Source organism: Ranitomeya variabilis, chromosome 2, assembly GCF_051348905.1.
Source record: "Ranitomeya variabilis isolate aRanVar5 chromosome 2, aRanVar5.hap1, whole genome shotgun sequence".
In the NCBI taxonomy this organism is placed as follows: Eukaryota; Metazoa; Chordata; class Amphibia; order Anura; family Dendrobatidae; genus Ranitomeya; species Ranitomeya variabilis.
In genome coordinates this window covers 141,087,317-141,104,549 of record NC_135233.1, presented here as the reverse complement: position 1 = coordinate 141,104,549, position 17,233 = coordinate 141,087,317, and the positions used below count along the sequence as shown (strand labels likewise).

General features: G+C 33.8%; 10 non-coding genes across 10 annotated transcripts; all 10 read right to left on the bottom strand.

Moving 5' to 3' along the window:
• Window positions 1–1,444: 1,444 nt before the first annotated feature.
• On the bottom strand, window positions 1,445–1,527 carry TRNAL-UAA (transfer RNA leucine (anticodon UAA)). Its single transcript has one exon. It is a non-coding gene; the product is annotated as a tRNA-Leu (tRNA).
• Window positions 1,528–3,194: 1,667 nt separating this feature from the next.
• Window positions 3,195–3,277, bottom strand: TRNAL-UAA (transfer RNA leucine (anticodon UAA)). Its single transcript has one exon. It is a non-coding gene; the product is annotated as a tRNA-Leu (tRNA).
• A 1,439-nt stretch (window positions 3,278–4,716) lies between these two features.
• On the bottom strand, window positions 4,717–4,799 carry TRNAL-UAA (transfer RNA leucine (anticodon UAA)). The gene has a single exon. It is a non-coding gene; the product is annotated as a tRNA-Leu (tRNA).
• A 1,668-nt stretch (window positions 4,800–6,467) lies between these two features.
• TRNAL-UAA (transfer RNA leucine (anticodon UAA)) lies at window positions 6,468–6,550 on the bottom strand. Its single transcript has one exon. It is a non-coding gene; the product is annotated as a tRNA-Leu (tRNA).
• Window positions 6,551–8,218: 1,668 nt separating this feature from the next.
• TRNAL-UAA (transfer RNA leucine (anticodon UAA)) lies at window positions 8,219–8,301 on the bottom strand. Its single transcript has one exon. It is a non-coding gene; the product is annotated as a tRNA-Leu (tRNA).
• A 1,667-nt stretch (window positions 8,302–9,968) lies between these two features.
• Window positions 9,969–10,051, bottom strand: TRNAL-UAA (transfer RNA leucine (anticodon UAA)). Its single transcript has one exon. It is a non-coding gene; the product is annotated as a tRNA-Leu (tRNA).
• A 1,668-nt stretch (window positions 10,052–11,719) lies between these two features.
• TRNAL-UAA (transfer RNA leucine (anticodon UAA)) lies at window positions 11,720–11,802 on the bottom strand. Its single transcript has one exon. It is a non-coding gene; the product is annotated as a tRNA-Leu (tRNA).
• Window positions 11,803–13,469: 1,667 nt separating this feature from the next.
• TRNAL-UAA (transfer RNA leucine (anticodon UAA)) lies at window positions 13,470–13,552 on the bottom strand. Its single transcript has one exon. It is a non-coding gene; the product is annotated as a tRNA-Leu (tRNA).
• A 1,668-nt stretch (window positions 13,553–15,220) lies between these two features.
• Window positions 15,221–15,303, bottom strand: TRNAL-UAA (transfer RNA leucine (anticodon UAA)). The gene has a single exon. It is a non-coding gene; the product is annotated as a tRNA-Leu (tRNA).
• Window positions 15,304–16,971: 1,668 nt separating this feature from the next.
• On the bottom strand, window positions 16,972–17,054 carry TRNAL-UAA (transfer RNA leucine (anticodon UAA)). Its single transcript has one exon. It is a non-coding gene; the product is annotated as a tRNA-Leu (tRNA).
• Between the last annotated feature and the right edge of the window lie 179 nt (window positions 17,055–17,233).

Below are 17,233 nucleotides of genomic sequence, written 5' to 3'. Positions count from 1 at the left end.
GTGAATATTAGAATAAAATGCCATTGAGATTTGTCAACAACACTAAGCACAAGGTTTTAGTTTATTTAAACACTTTAACCTCTCCAAAAAAGCTCATATTTGTCAAATTCATCACTTTACCATAGGCCAGATTTTCTCAGGCGTATTTTACATTTCATGACATCCTACGCACACTGGCCATGTTTTTTTCTGGATTACCCCCCTCTAATAGATAATGTTTTTTGTGAATGGATTGCGCTATATTTCTGATATTATTTTAACATCAAATGTTTCTTTGGGACTGTAGTTTGAATATTTACCTCAAATATTCAAATTGGCCTTAATCCCTACATTTTCCTCAATTTTTAAGTTTGGAACTTACTGTAATATCATGCTCTAATGTACTAGAGATTCATCTCATAATGGAAAAAATAAACATAAAAGGGCGATAGTCAGGTATATTGAAGATTAATACTGTGCTATCGGGCAACACAAACTTTTCTTGTGCTCAAACATTACTCCATTTTCAGAAACCTTGTAGAATTTGAAGTATAAAAATCATACCAGGAGTGGGGTTTGAACCCCCTCAATTTTTAAGTTTGGAACTTAATGTAATATCATGCTCTAATGTACTAGAGATTAATCTCATAATGGAAAAAATAAACATAAATGGGCGTATGGAAGGGTTAATACTGCACTCTCTGGCAACAAGAACAATTCTTTTGCTGAAATAATAATCATTTTTTAGAAATCTTGTAGAATTTCAAGTGTAAAACTCATACCAGAAATGAGGTTCGAACCCCTCAATTTTTAAGTTTGGAGCTTACTGTAATATCATGCTCTAAGGTACTAGAGATTCATCTCATAATGGAAAAAATAAACATAAAAGGGCATATTAAAGGGTTAATTGAAGGGTTAATACTGCACTCTCTGGCAACAAGAACAATTCTTTTGCTGAAATATTAATCATTATTCAGAAATCTTGTAGAATTTCAAGTGTACAACTCATACCAGGAATGAGGTTCGAACCCCTCAATTTTTAAGTTTGGAGCTTACTGTAATATCATGCTCTAATGTACTAGAGATTCATCTCATAATGGAAAAAATAAACATAAAAGGGCGATTGTCAGGTGCATTGAAGGTTTAATACTGTGCTATCTGGCAACAAGAACTTTTCTTTTGCTCAAACATTACTCAATTTTCAGAAACTTGTAGAATTTCAAGTATAAGACTCATACCAGGAGTGGGGTTCGAGGCCCCTCAAATTTTAAGTTTGGAACTTAATGTAATATCATGCTCTAATGTACTAGAGATTCATCTCATAATGGAAAAAAATAAACATTAAAGGGTGATAGTCAGGGGCACTGAAGGGTTAATACTGCACTACCTGGCTACAAGAACATTTCTTTTGCTGAAACATTACTCTTTTTTCAGAAATCTTGTAGAATTTCAAGTGTAAAACTCATACCAGGAGTGGGGTTCGAACCCACGAGGATACATATCCATTGGATCTTAAGTCCAACACCTTAACCACTCGGCCATCCTGGTGAATGCACATGAAGTTTTGGATTTCGTAGGCAGCTAGTGTTTATTGAATGTGTGCTCTCTTATGAAGTTTGCACTAACAGATTTTTTTAAGACACTTATCAAGAGCAATACACAGACTTTTAATGGGAACCTTACTGTTGACTGTAAATTTCATCCAGAAAAAAATATTTTTCCCCTTTTGTAGATTTTCATTTTTGATTACATGTTTAGTGTGGTGACCAAGAGTGAATATTAGAATAAAATGCCATTGAGATTTGTCAACAACACTAAGCACAAGGTTTTAGTTTATTTAAACACTTTAACCTCTCCAAAAAAGCTCATATTTGTCAAATTCATCACTTTACCATAGGCCAGATTTTCTCAGGCGTATTTTACATTTCATGACATCCTACGCACACTGGCCATGTTTTTTTCTGGATTACCCCCCTCTAGTAGATAATGTTTTTTGTGAATGGATTGCGCTATATTTCTGATATTATTTTAACATCAAATGTTTCTTTGGGACTGTAGTTTGAATATTTACCTCAAATATTCAAATTGGCCTTAATCCCTACATTTTCCTCAATTTTTAAGTTTGGAACTTACTGTAATATCATGCTCTAATGTACTAGAGATTCATCTCATAATGGAAAAAATAAACATAAAAGGGCGATAGTCAGGTATATTGAAGATTAATACTGTGCTATCGGGCAACACAAACTTTTCTTGTGCTCAAACATTACTCCATTTTCAGAAACCTTGTAGAATTTGAAGTATAAAAATCATACCAGGAGTGGGGTTTGAACCCCCTCAATTTTTAAGTTTGGAACTTAATGTAATATCATGCTCTAATGTACTAGAGATTAATCTCATAATGGAAAAAATAAACATAAATGGGCATATGGAAGGGTTAATACTGCACTCTCTGGCAACAAGAACAATTCTTTTGCTGAAATAATAATAATTTTTTAGAAATCTTGTAGAATTTCAAGTGTAAAACTCATACCAGAAATGAGGTTCGAACCCTCAATTTTTAAGTTTGGAGCTTACTGTAATATCATGCTCTAAGGTACTAGAGATTCATCTCATAATGGAAAAAATAAACATAAAAGGGCATATTAAAGGGTTAATTGAAGGGTTAATACTGCACTCTCTGGCAACAAGAACAATTCTTTTGCTGAAATATTAATCATTATTCAGAAATCTTGTAGAATTTCAAGTGTACAACTCATACCAGGAATGAGGTACGAACCCCTCAATTTTTAAGTTTGGAGCTTACTGTAATATCATGCTCTAATGTACTAGAGATTCATCTCATAATGGAAAAAATAAACATAAAAGGGCGATTGTCAGGTGCATTGAAGTTTTAATACTGTGCTATCTGGCAACAAGAACTTTTCTTTTGCTCAAACATTACTCAATTTTCAGAAACTTGTAGAATTTCAAGTATAAGACTCATACCAGGAGTGGGGTTCGAGGCCCCTCAAATTTTAAGTTTGGAACTTAATGTAATATCATGCTCTAATGTACTAGAGATTCATCTCATAATGGAAAAAAATAAACATTAAAGGGTGATAGTCAGGGGCACTGAAGGGTTAATACTGCACTACCTGGCTACAAGAACATTTCTTTTGCTGAAACATTACTCTTTTTTCAGAAATCTTGTAGAATTTCAAGTGTAAAACTCATACCAGGAGTGGGGTTCGAACCCACGAGGATACATATCCATTGGATCTTAAGTCCAACGCCTTAACCACTCGGCCATCCTGGTGAATGCACATGAAGTTTTGGATTTCGTAGGCAGCTAGTGTTTATTGAATGTGTGCTCTCTTATGAAGTTTGCACTAACAGATTTTTTTAAGACACTTATCAAGAGCAATACACAGACTTTTAATGGGAACCTTACTGTTGACTGTAAATTTCATCCAGAAAAAAATATTTTTCCCCTTTTGTAGATTTTCATTTTTGATTACATGTTTAGTGTGGTGACCAAGAGTGAATATTAGAATAAAATGCCATCGAGATTTGTCAACAACACTAAGCACAAGGTTTTAGTTTATTTAAACACTTTAACCTCTCCAAAAAAGCTCATATTTGTCAAATTCATCACTTTACCATAGGCCAGATTTTCTCAGGCGTATTTTACATTTCATGACATCCTACGCACACTGGCCATGTTTTTTTCTGGATTACCCCCCTCTAGTAGATAATGTTTTTTGTGAATGGATTGCGCTATATTTCTGATATTATTTTAACATCAAATGTTTCTTTGGGACTGTAGTTTGAATATTTACCTCAAATATTCAAATTGGCCTTAATCCCTACATTTTCCTCAATTTTTAAGTTTGGAACTTACTGTGATATCATGCTCTAATGTACTAGAGATTCATCTCATAATGGAAAAAATAAACATAAAAGGGCGATAGTCAGGTATATTGAAGATTAATACTGTGCTATCGGGCAACACAAACTTTTCTTGTGCTCAAACATTACTCCATTTTCAGAAACCTTGTAGAATTTGAAGTATAAAAATCATACCAGGAGTGGGGTTTGAACCCCCTCAATTTTTAAGTTTGGAACTTAATGTAATATCATGCTCTAATGTACTAGAGATTAATCTCATAATGGAAAAAATAAACATAAATGGGCGTATGGAAGGGTTAATACTGCACTCTCTGGCAACAAGAACAATTCTTTTGCTGAAATAATAATCATTTTTTAGAAATCTTGTAGAATTTCAAGTGTAAAACTCATACCAGAAATGAGGTTCGAACCCCTCAATTTTTAAGTTTGGAGCTTACTGTAATATCATGCTCTAAGGTACTAGAGATTCATCTCATAATGGAAAAAATAAACATAAAAGGGCGATTGTCAGGTGCATTGAAGGTTTAATACTGTGCTATCTGGCAACAAGAACTTTTCTTTTGCTCAAACATTACTCCATTTTCAGAAACTTGTAGAATTTCAAGTATAAGACTCATACCAGGAGTGGGGTTCGAGGCCCCTCAAATTTTAAGTTTGGAACTTAATGTAATATCATGCTCTAATGTACTAGAGATTCATCTCATAATGGAAAAAAATAAACATTAAAGGGTGATAGTCAGGGGCACTGAAGGGTTAATACTGCACTACCTGGCTACAAGAACATTTCTTTTGCTGAAACATTACTCTTTTTTCAGAAATCTTGTAGAATTTCAAGTGTAAAACTCATACCAGGAGTGGGGTTCGAACCCACGAGGATACATATCCATTGGATCTTAAGTCCAACGCCTTAACCACTCGGCCATCCTGGTGAATGCACATGAAGTTTTGGATTTTGTAGGCAGCTAGTGTTTATTGAATGTGTGCTCTCTTATGAAGTTTGCACTAACAGATTTTTTTAAGACACTTATCAAGAGCAATACACAGACTTTTAATGGGAGCCTTACTGTTGACTGTAAATTTCATCCAGAAAAAAATATTTTTCCCCTTTTGTAGATTTTCATTTTTGATTACATGTTTAGTGTGGTGACCAAGAGTGAATATTAGAATAAAATGCCATCGAGATTTGTCAACAACACTAAGCACAAGGTTTTAGTTTATTTAAACACTTTAACCTCTCCAAAAAAGCTCATATTTGTCAAATTCATCACTTTACCATAGGCCAGATTTTCTCAGGCGTATTTTACATTTCATGACATCCTACGCACACTGGCCATGTTTTTTTCTGGATTACCCCCCTCTAATAGATAATGTTTTTTGTGAATGGATTGCGCTATATTTCTGATATTATTTTAACATCAAATGTTTCTTTGGGACTGTAGTTTGAATATTTACCTCAAATATTCAAATTGGCCTTAATCCCTACATTTTCCTCAATTTTTAAGTTTGGAACTTACTGTAATATCATGCTCTAATGTACTAGAGATTCATCTCATAATGGAAAAAATAAACATAAAAGGGCGATAGTCAGGTATATTGAAGATTAATACTGTGCTATTGGGCAACACAAACTTTTCTTGTGCTCAAACATTACTCCATTTTCAGAAACCTTGTAGAATTTGAAGTATAAAAATCATACCAGGAGTGGGGTTTGAACCCCCTCAATTTTTAAGTTTGGAACTTAATGTAATATCATGCTCTAATGTACTAGAGATTAATCTCATAATGGAAAAAATAAACATAAATGGGCGTATGGAAGGGTTAATACTGCACTCTCTGGCAACAAGAACAATTCTTTTGCTGAAATAATAATCATTTTTTAGAAATCTTGTAGAATTTCAAGTGTAAAACTCATACCAGAAATGAGGTTCGAACCCCTTAATTTTTAAGTTTGGAGCTTACTGTAATATCATGCTCTAAGGTACTAGAGATTCATCTCATAATGGAAAAAATAAACATAAAAGGGCATATTAAAGGGTTAATTGAAGGGTTAATACTGCACTCTCTGGCAACAAGAACAATTCTTTTGCTGAAATATTAATCATTATTCAGAAATCTTGTAGAATTTCAAGTGTACAACTCATACCAGGAATGAGGTTCGAACCCCTCAATTTTTAAGTTTGGAGCTTACTGTAATATCATGCTCTAATGTACTAGAGATTCATCTCATAATGGAAAAAATAAACATAAAAGGGCGATTGTCAGGTGCATTGAAGGTTTAATACTGTGCTATCTGGCAACAAGAACTTTTCTTTTGCTCAAACATTACTCAATTTTCAGAAACTTGTAGAATTTCAAGTATAAGACTCATACCAGGAGTGGGGTTCGAGGCCCCTCAAATTTTAAGTTTGGAACTTAATGTAATATCATGCTCTAATGTACTAGAGATTCATCTCATAATGGAAAAAAATAAACATTAAAGGGTGATAGTCAGGGGCACTGAAGGGTTAATACTGCACTACCTGGCTACAAGAACATTTCTTTTGCTGAAACATTACTCTTTTTTCAGAAATCTTGTAGAATTTCAAGTGTAAAACTCATACCAGGAGTGGGGTTCGAACCCACGAGGATACATATCCATTGGATCTTAAGTCCAACGCCTTAACCACTCGGCCATCCTGGTGAATGCACATGAAGTTTTGGATTTTGTAGGCAGCTAGTGTTTATTGAATGTGTGCTCTCTTATGAAGTTTGCACTAACAGATTTTTTTAAGACACTTATCAAGAGCAATACACAGACTTTTAATGGGAGCCTTACTGTTGACTGTAAATTTCATCCAGAAAAAAATATTTTTCCCCTTTTGTAGATTTTCATTTTTGATTACATGTTTAGTGTGGTGACCAAGAGTGAATATTAGAATAAAATGCCATCGAGATTTGTCAACAACACTAAGCACAAGGTTTTAGTTTATTTAAACACTTTAACCTCTCCAAAAAAGCTCATATTTGTCAAATTCATCACTTTACCATAGGCCAGATTTTCTCAGGCGTATTTTACATTTCATGACATCCTACGCACACTGGCCATGTTTTTTTCTGGATTACCCCCCTCTAATAGATAATGTTTTTTGTGAATGGATTGCGCTATATTTCTGATATTATTTTAACATCAAATGTTTCTTTGGGACTGTAGTTTGAATATTTACCTCAAATATTCAAATTGGCCTTAATCCCTACATTTTCCTCAATTTTTAAGTTTGGAACTTACTGTAATATCATGCTCTAATGTACTAGAGATTCATCTCATAATGGAAAAAATAAACATAAAAGGGCGATAGTCAGGTATATTGAAGATTAATACTGTGCTATTGGGCAACACAAACTTTTCTTGTGCTCAAACATTACTCCATTTTCAGAAACCTTGTAGAATTTGAAGTATAAAAATCATACCAGGAGTGGGGTTTGAACCCCCTCAATTTTTAAGTTTGGAACTTAATGTAATATCATGCTCTAATGTACTAGAGATTAATCTCATAATGGAAAAAATAAACATAAATGGGCGTATGGAAGGGTTAATACTGCACTCTCTGGCAACAAGAACAATTCTTTTGCTGAAATAATAATCATTTTTTAGAAATCTTGTAGAATTTCAAGTGTAAAACTCATACCAGAAATGAGGTTCGAACCCCTTAATTTTTAAGTTTGGAGCTTACTGTAATATCATGCTCTAAGGTACTAGAGATTCATCTCATAATGGAAAAAATAAACATAAAAGGGCATATTAAAGGGTTAATTGAAGGGTTAATACTGCACTCTCTGGCAACAAGAACAATTCTTTTGCTGAAATATTAATCATTATTCAGAAATCTTGTAGAATTTCAAGTGTACAACTCATACCAGGAATGAGGTTCGAACCCCTCAATTTTTAAGTTTGGAGCTTACTGTAATATCATGCTCTAATGTACTAGAGATTCATCTCATAATGGAAAAAATAAACATAAAAGGGCGATTGTCAGGTGCATTGAAGGTTTAATACTGTGCTATCTGGCAACAAGAACTTTTCTTTTGCTCAAACATTACTCAATTTTCAGAAACTTGTAGAATTTCAAGTATAAGACTCATACCAGGAGTGGGGTTCGAGGCCCCTCAAATTTTAAGTTTGGAACTTAATGTAATATCATGCTCTAATGTACTAGAGATTCATCTCATAATGGAAAAAAATAAACATTAAAGGGTGATAGTCAGGGGCACTGAAGGGTTAATACTGCACTACCTGGCTACAAGAACATTTCTTTTGCTGAAACATTACTCTTTTTTCAGAAATCTTGTAGAATTTCAAGTGTAAAACTCATACCAGGAGTGGGGTTCGAACCCACGAGGATACATATCCATTGGATCTTAAGTCCAACACCTTAACCACTCGGCCATCCTGGTGAATGCACATGAAGTTTTGGATTTCGTAGGCAGCTAGTGTTTATTGAATGTGTGCTCTCTTATGAAGTTTGCACTAACAGATTTTTTTAAGACACTTATCAAGAGCAATACACAGACTTTTAATGGGAACCTTACTGTTGACTGTAAATTTCATCCAGAAAAAAATATTTTTCCCCTTTTGTAGATTTTCATTTTTGATTACATGTTTAGTGTGGTGACCAAGAGTGAATATTAGAATAAAATGCCATTGAGATTTGTCAACAACACTAAGCACAAGGTTTTAGTTTTTTTAAACACTTTAACCTCTCCAAAAAAGCTCATATTTGTCAAATTCATCACTTTACCATAGGCCAGATTTTCTCAGGCGTATTTTACATTTCATGACATCCTACGCACACTGGCCATGTTTTTTTCTGGATTACCCCCCTCTAGTAGATAATGTTTTTTGTGAATGGATTGCGCTATATTTCTGATATTATTTTAACATCAAATGTTTCTTTGGGACTGTAGTTTGAATATTTACCTCAAATATTCAAATTGGCCTTAATCCCTACATTTTCCTCAATTTTTAAGTTTGGAACTTACTGTAATATCATGCTCTAATGTACTAGAGATTCATCTCATAATGGAAAAAATAAACATAAAAGGGCGATAGTCAGGTATATTGAAGATTAATACTGTGCTATCGGGCAACACAAACTTTTCTTGTGCTCAAACATTACTCCATTTTCAGAAACCTTGTAGAATTTGAAGTATAAAAATCATACCAGGAGTGGGGTTTGAACCCCCTCAATTTTTAAGTTTGGAACTTAATGTAATATCATGCTCTAATGTACTAGAGATTAATCTCATAATGGAAAAAATAAACATAAATGGGCGTATGGAAGGGTTAATACTGCACTCTCTGGCAACAAGAACAATTCTTTTGCTGAAATAATAATAATTTTTTAGAAATCTTGTAGAATTTCAAGTGTAAAACTCATACCAGAAATGAGGTTCGAACCCTCAATTTTTAAGTTTGGAGCTTACTGTAATATCATGCTCTAAGGTACTAGAGATTCATCTCATAATGGAAAAAATAAACATAAAAGGGCATATTAAAGGGTTAATTGAAGGGTTAATACTGCACTCTCTGGCAACAAGAACAATTCTTTTGCTGAAATATTAATCATTATTCAGAAATCTTGTAGAATTTCAAGTGTACAACTCATACCAGGAATGAGGTACGAACCCCTCAATTTTTAAGTTTGGAGCTTACTGTAATATCATGCTCTAATGTACTAGAGATTCATCTCATAATGGAAAAAATAAACATAAAAGGGCGATTGTCAGGTGCATTGAAGTTTTAATACTGTGCTATCTGGCAACAAGAACTTTTCTTTTGCTCAAACATTACTCCATTTTCAGAAACTTGTAGAATTTCAAGTATAAGACTCATACCAGGAGTGGGGTTCGAGGCCCCTCAAATTTTAAGTTTGGAACTTAATGTAATATCATGCTCTAATGTACTAGAGATTCATCTCATAATGGAAAAAAATAAACATTAAAGGGTGATAGTCAGGGGCACTGAAGGGTTAATACTGCACTACCTGGCTACAAGAACATTTCTTTTGCTGAAACATTACTCTTTTTTCAGAAATCTTGTAGAATTTCAAGTGTAAAACTCATACCAGGAGTGGGGTTCGAACCCACGAGGATACATATCCATTGGATCTTAAGTCCAACGCCTTAACCACTCGGCCATCCTGGTGAATGCACATGAAGTTTTGGATTTTGTAGGCAGCTAGTGTTTATTGAATGTGTGCTCTCTTATGAAGTTTGCACTAACAGATTTTTTTAAGACACTTATCAAGAGCAATACACAGACTTTTAATGGGAGCCTTACTGTTGACTGTAAATTTCATCCAGAAAAAAATATTTTTCCCCTTTTGTAGATTTTCATTTTTGATTACATGTTTAGTGTGGTGACCAAGAGTGAATATTAGAATAAAATGCCATCGAGATTTGTCAACAACACTAAGCACAAGGTTTTAGTTTATTTAAACACTTTAACCTCTCCAAAAAAGCTCATATTTGTCAAATTCATCACTTTACCATAGGCCAGATTTTCTCAGGCGTATTTTACATTTCATGACATCCTACGCACACTGGCCATGTTTTTTTCTGGATTACCCCCCTCTAATAGATAATGTTTTTTGTGAATGGATTGCGCTATATTTCTGATATTATTTTAACATCAAATGTTTCTTTGGGACTGTAGTTTGAATATTTACCTCAAATATTCAAATTGGCCTTAATCCCTACATTTTCCTCAATTTTTAAGTTTGGAACTTACTGTAATATCATGCTCTAATGTACTAGAGATTCATCTCATAATGGAAAAAATAAACATAAAAGGGCGATAGTCAGGTATATTGAAGATTAATACTGTGCTATTGGGCAACACAAACTTTTCTTGTGCTCAAACATTACTCCATTTTCAGAAACCTTGTAGAATTTGAAGTATAAAAATCATACCAGGAGTGGGGTTTGAACCCCCTCAATTTTTAAGTTTGGAACTTAATGTAATATCATGCTCTAATGTACTAGAGATTAATCTCATAATGGAAAAAATAAACATAAATGGGCGTATGGAAGGGTTAATACTGCACTCTCTGGCAACAAGAACAATTCTTTTGCTGAAATAATAATCATTTTTTAGAAATCTTGTAGAATTTCAAGTGTAAAACTCATACCAGAAATGAGGTTCGAACCCCTTAATTTTTAAGTTTGGAGCTTACTGTAATATCATGCTCTAAGGTACTAGAGATTCATCTCATAATGGAAAAAATAAACATAAAAGGGCATATTAAAGGGTTAATTGAAGGGTTAATACTGCACTCTCTGGCAACAAGAACAATTCTTTTGCTGAAATATTAATCATTATTCAGAAATCTTGTAGAATTTCAAGTGTACAACTCATACCAGGAATGAGGTTCGAACCCCTCAATTTTTAAGTTTGGAGCTTACTGTAATATCATGCTCTAATGTACTAGAGATTCATCTCATAATGGAAAAAATAAACATAAAAGGGCGATTGTCAGGTGCATTGAAGGTTTAATACTGTGCTATCTGGCAACAAGAACTTTTCTTTTGCTCAAACATTACTCAATTTTCAGAAACTTGTAGAATTTCAAGTATAAGACTCATACCAGGAGTGGGGTTCGAGGCCCCTCAAATTTTAAGTTTGGAACTTAATGTAATATCATGCTCTAATGTACTAGAGATTCATCTCATAATGGAAAAAAATAAACATTAAAGGGTGATAGTCAGGGGCACTGAAGGGTTAATACTGCACTACCTGGCTACAAGAACATTTCTTTTGCTGAAACATTACTCTTTTTTCAGAAATCTTGTAGAATTTCAAGTGTAAAACTCATACCAGGAGTGGGGTTCGAACCCACGAGGATACATATCCATTGGATCTTAAGTCCAACACCTTAACCACTCGGCCATCCTGGTGAATGCACATGAAGTTTTGGATTTCGTAGGCAGCTAGTGTTTATTGAATGTGTGCTCTCTTATGAAGTTTGCACTAACAGATTTTTTTAAGACACTTATCAAGAGCAATACACAGACTTTTAATGGGAACCTTACTGTTGACTGTAAATTTCATCCAGAAAAAAATATTTTTCCCCTTTTGTAGATTTTCATTTTTGATTACATGTTTAGTGTGGTGACCAAGAGTGAATATTAGAATAAAATGCCATTGAGATTTGTCAACAACACTAAGCACAAGGTTTTAGTTTTTTTAAACACTTTAACCTCTCCAAAAAAGCTCATATTTGTCAAATTCATCACTTTACCATAGGCCAGATTTTCTCAGGCGTATTTTACATTTCATGACATCCTACGCACACTGGCCATGTTTTTTTCTGGATTACCCCCCTCTAGTAGATAATGTTTTTTGTGAATGGATTGCGCTATATTTCTGATATTATTTTAACATCAAATGTTTCTTTGGGACTGTAGTTTGAATATTTACCTCAAATATTCAAATTGGCCTTAATCCCTACATTTTCCTCAATTTTTAAGTTTGGAACTTACTGTAATATCATGCTCTAATGTACTAGAGATTCATCTCATAATGGAAAAAATAAACATAAAAGGGCGATAGTCAGGTATATTGAAGATTAATACTGTGCTATCGGGCAACACAAACTTTTCTTGTGCTCAAACATTACTCCATTTTCAGAAACCTTGTAGAATTTGAAGTATAAAAATCATACCAGGAGTGGGGTTTGAACCCCCTCAATTTTTAAGTTTGGAACTTAATGTAATATCATGCTCTAATGTACTAGAGATTAATCTCATAATGGAAAAAATAAACATAAATGGGCGTATGGAAGGGTTAATACTGCACTCTCTGGCAACAAGAACAATTCTTTTGCTGAAATAATAATAATTTTTTAGAAATCTTGTAGAATTTCAAGTGTAAAACTCATACCAGAAATGAGGTTCGAACCCTCAATTTTTAAGTTTGGAGCTTACTGTAATATCATGCTCTAAGGTACTAGAGATTCATCTCATAATGGAAAAAATAAACATAAAAGGGCATATTAAAGGGTTAATTGAAGGGTTAATACTGCACTCTCTGGCAACAAGAACAATTCTTTTGCTGAAATATTAATCATTATTCAGAAATCTTGTAGAATTTCAAGTGTACAACTCATACCAGGAATGAGGTACGAACCCCTCAATTTTTAAGTTTGGAGCTTACTGTAATATCATGCTCTAATGTACTAGAGATTCATCTCATAATGGAAAAAATAAACATAAAAGGGCGATTGTCAGGTGCATTGAAGTTTTAATACTGTGCTATCTGGCAACAAGAACTTTTCTTTTGCTCAAACATTACTCCATTTTCAGAAACTTGTAGAATTTCAAGTATAAGACTCATACCAGGAGTGGGGTTCGAGGCCCCTCAAATTTTAAGTTTGGAACTTAATGTAATATCATGCTCTAATGTACTAGAGATTCATCTCATAATGGAAAGAAATAAACATTAAAGGGTGATAGTCAGGGGCACTGAAGGGTTAATACTGCACTACCTGGCTACAAGAACATTTCTTTTGCTGAAACATTACTCTTTTTTCAGAAATCTTGTAGAATTTCAAGTGTAAAACTCATACCAGGAGTGGGGTTCGAACCCACGAGGATACATATCCATTGGATCTTAAGTCCAACGCCTTAACCACTCGGCCATCCTGGTGAATGCACATGAAGTTTTGGATTTCGTAGGCAGCTAGTGTTTATTGAATGTGTGCTCTCTTATGAAGTTTGCACTAACAGATTTTTTTAAGACACTTATCAAGAGCAATACACAGACTTTTAATGGGAACCTTACTGTTGACTGTAAATTTCATCCAGAAAAAAATATTTTTCCCCTTTTGTAGATTTTCATTTTTGATTACATGTTTAGTGTGGTGACCAAGAGTGAATATTAGAATAAAATGCCATCGAGATTTGTCAACAACACTAAGCACAAGGTTTTAGTTTATTTAAACACTTTAACCTCTCCAAAAAAGCTCATATTTGTCAAATTCATCACTTTACCATAGGCCAGATTTTCTCAGGCGTATTTTACATTTCATGACATCCTACGCACACTGGCCATGTTTTTTTCTGGATTACCCCCCTCTAGTAGATAATGTTTTTTGTGAATGGATTGCGCTATATTTCTGATATTATTTTAACATCAAATGTTTCTTTGGGACTGTAGTTTGAATATTTACCTCAAATATTCAAATTGGCCTTAATCCCTACATTTTCCTCAATTTTTAAGTTTGGAACTTACTGTAATATCATGCTCTAATGTACTAGAGATTCATCTCATAATGGAAAAAATAAACATAAAAGGGCGATAGTCAGGTATATTGAAGATTAATACTGTGCTATCGGGCAACACAAACTTTTCTTGTGCTCAAACATTACTCCATTTTCAGAAACCTTGTAGAATTTGAAGTATAAAAATCATACCAGGAGTGGGGTTTGAACCCCCTCAATTTTTAAGTTTGGAACTTAATGTAATATCATGCTCTAATGTACTAGAGATTAATCTCATAATGGAAAAAATAAACATAAATGGGCGTATGGAAGGGTTAATACTGCACTCTCTGGCAACAAGAACAATTCTTTTGCTGAAATAATAATCATTTTTTAGAAATCTTGTAGAATTTCAAGTGTAAAACTCATACCAGAAATGAGGTTCGAACCCCTCAATTTTTAAGTTTGGAGCTTACTGTAATATCATGCTCTAAGGTACTAGAGATTCATCTCATAATGGAAAAAATAAACATAAAAGGGCATATTAAAGGGTTAATTGAAGGGTTAATACTGCACTCTCTGGCAACAAGAACAATTCTTTTGCTGAAATATTAATCATTATTCAGAAATCTTGTAGAATTTCAAGTGTACAACTCATACCAGGAATGAGGTTCGAACCCCTCAATTTTTAAGTTTGGAGCTTACTGTAATATCATGCTCTAATGTACTAGAGATTCATCTCATAATGGAAAAAATAAACATAAAAGGGCGATTGTCAGGTGCATTGAAGGTTTAATACTGTGCTATCTGGCAACAAGAACTTTTCTTTTGCTCAAACATTACTCCATTTTCAGAAACTTGTAGAATTTCAAGTATAAGACTCATACCAGGAGTGGGGTTCGAGGCCCCTCAAATTTTAAGTTTGGAACTTAATGTAATATCATGCTCTAATGTACTAGAGATTCATCTCATAATGGAAAAAAATAAACATTAAAGGGTGATAGTCAGGGGCACTGAAGGGTTAATACTGCACTACCTGGCTACAAGAACATTTCTTTTGCTGAAACATTACTCTTTTTTCAGAAATCTTGTAGAATTTCAAGTGTAAAACTCATACCAGGAGTGGGGTTCGAACCCACGAGGATACATATCCATTGGATCTTAAGTCCAACGCCTTAACCACTCGGCCATCCTGGTGAATGCACATGAAGTTTTGGATTTTGTAGGCAGCTAGTGTTTATTGAATGTGTGCTCTCTTATGAAGTTTGCACTAACAGATTTTTTTAAGACACTTATCAAGAGCAATACACAGACTTTTAATGGGAGCCTTACTGTTGACTGTAAATTTCATCCAGAAAAAAATATTTTTCCCCTTTTGTAGATTTTCATTTTTGATTACATGTTTAGTGTGGTGACCAAGAGTGAATATTAGAATAAAATGCCATCGAGATTTGTCAACAACACTAAGCACAAGGTTTTAGTTTATTTAAACACTTTAACCTCTCCAAAAAAGCTCATATTTGTCAAATTCATCACTTTACCATAGACCAGATTTTCTCAGGCGTATTTTACATTTCATGACATCCTACGCACACTGGCCATGCTTTTTTCTGGATTACCCCCCTCTAGTAGATAATGTTTTTTGTGACTGGATTGCGCTATATTTCTGATATTATTTTAACATCAAATGTTTCTTTGGGACTGTAGCTTGAATATTTACTTCAAATATTCAAATTGGCCTTAATCCCTACATTTTCCTCTATTTTTAAGTTTGGAACTTACTGTAATATCATGCTCTAATGTACTAGAGACTCATCTCATAATGGAAAAAATAAACATAAAAGGGCGATAGTCAGGTATATTGAAGATTAATACTGTGCTATCGGGCAACATAAACTTTTCTTGTGCTCAAACATTACTCCATTTTCAGAAACCTTGTAGAATTTGAAGTATAAAAATCATACCAGGAGTGGGGTATGAACCCCCTCAATTTTTAAGTTTGGAACTTAATGTAATATCATGCTCTAATGTACTAGAGATTAATCTCATAATGGAAAAAATAAACATAAATGGGCGTATGGAAGGGTTAATACTGTACTCTCTGGCAACAAGAACAATTCTTTTGCGGAAATAATAATCATTTTTTAGAAATCTTGTAGAATTTCAAGTGTAAAACTCATACCAGAAATGAGGTTCGAACCCCTCAATTTTTAAGTTTGGAGCTTACTGTAATATCATGCTCTAAGGTACTAGAGATTCATCTCATAATGGAAAAAATAAACATAAAAGGGCATATTAAAGGGTTAATTGAAGGGTTAATACTGCACTCTCTGGCAACAAAAACAATTCTTTTGCTGAAATATTAATCATTATTCAGAAATCTTGTAGAATTTCAAGTGTACAACTCATACCAGGAATGAGGTTCGAACCCCTCAATTTTTAAGTTTGGAGCTTACTGTAATATCATGCTCTAATGTACTAGAGATTCATCTCATAATGGAAAAAATAAACATAAAAGGGCGATTGTCAGGTGCATTGAAGGTTTAATACTGTGCTATCTGGCAACAAGAACTTTTCTTTTGCTCAAACATTACTCCATTTTCAGAAACTTGTAGAATTTCAAGTATAAGACTCATACCAGGAGTGGGGTTCGAGGCCCCTCAAATTTTAAGTTTGGAACTTAATGTAATATCATGCTCTAATGTACTAGAGATTCATCTCATAATGGAAAAAAATAAACATTAAAGGGTGATAGTCAGGGGCACTGAAGGGTTAATACTGCACTACCTGGCTACAAGAACATTTCTTTTGCTGAAACATTACTCTTTTTTCAGAAATCTAGTAGAATTTCAAGTGTAAAACTCATACCAGGAGTGGGGTTCGAACCCACGAGGATACATATCCATTGGATCTTAAGTCCAACGCCTTAACCACTCGGCCATCCTGGTGAATGCACATGAAGTTTTGGATTTTGTAGGCAGCTAGTGTTTATTGAATGTGTGCTCTCTTATGAAGTTTGCACTAACAGATTTTTTTAAGACACTTATCAAGAGCAATACACAGACTTTTAATGGGAGCCTTACTGTTGACTGTAAATTTCATCCAGAAAAAAATATTTTTCCCCTTT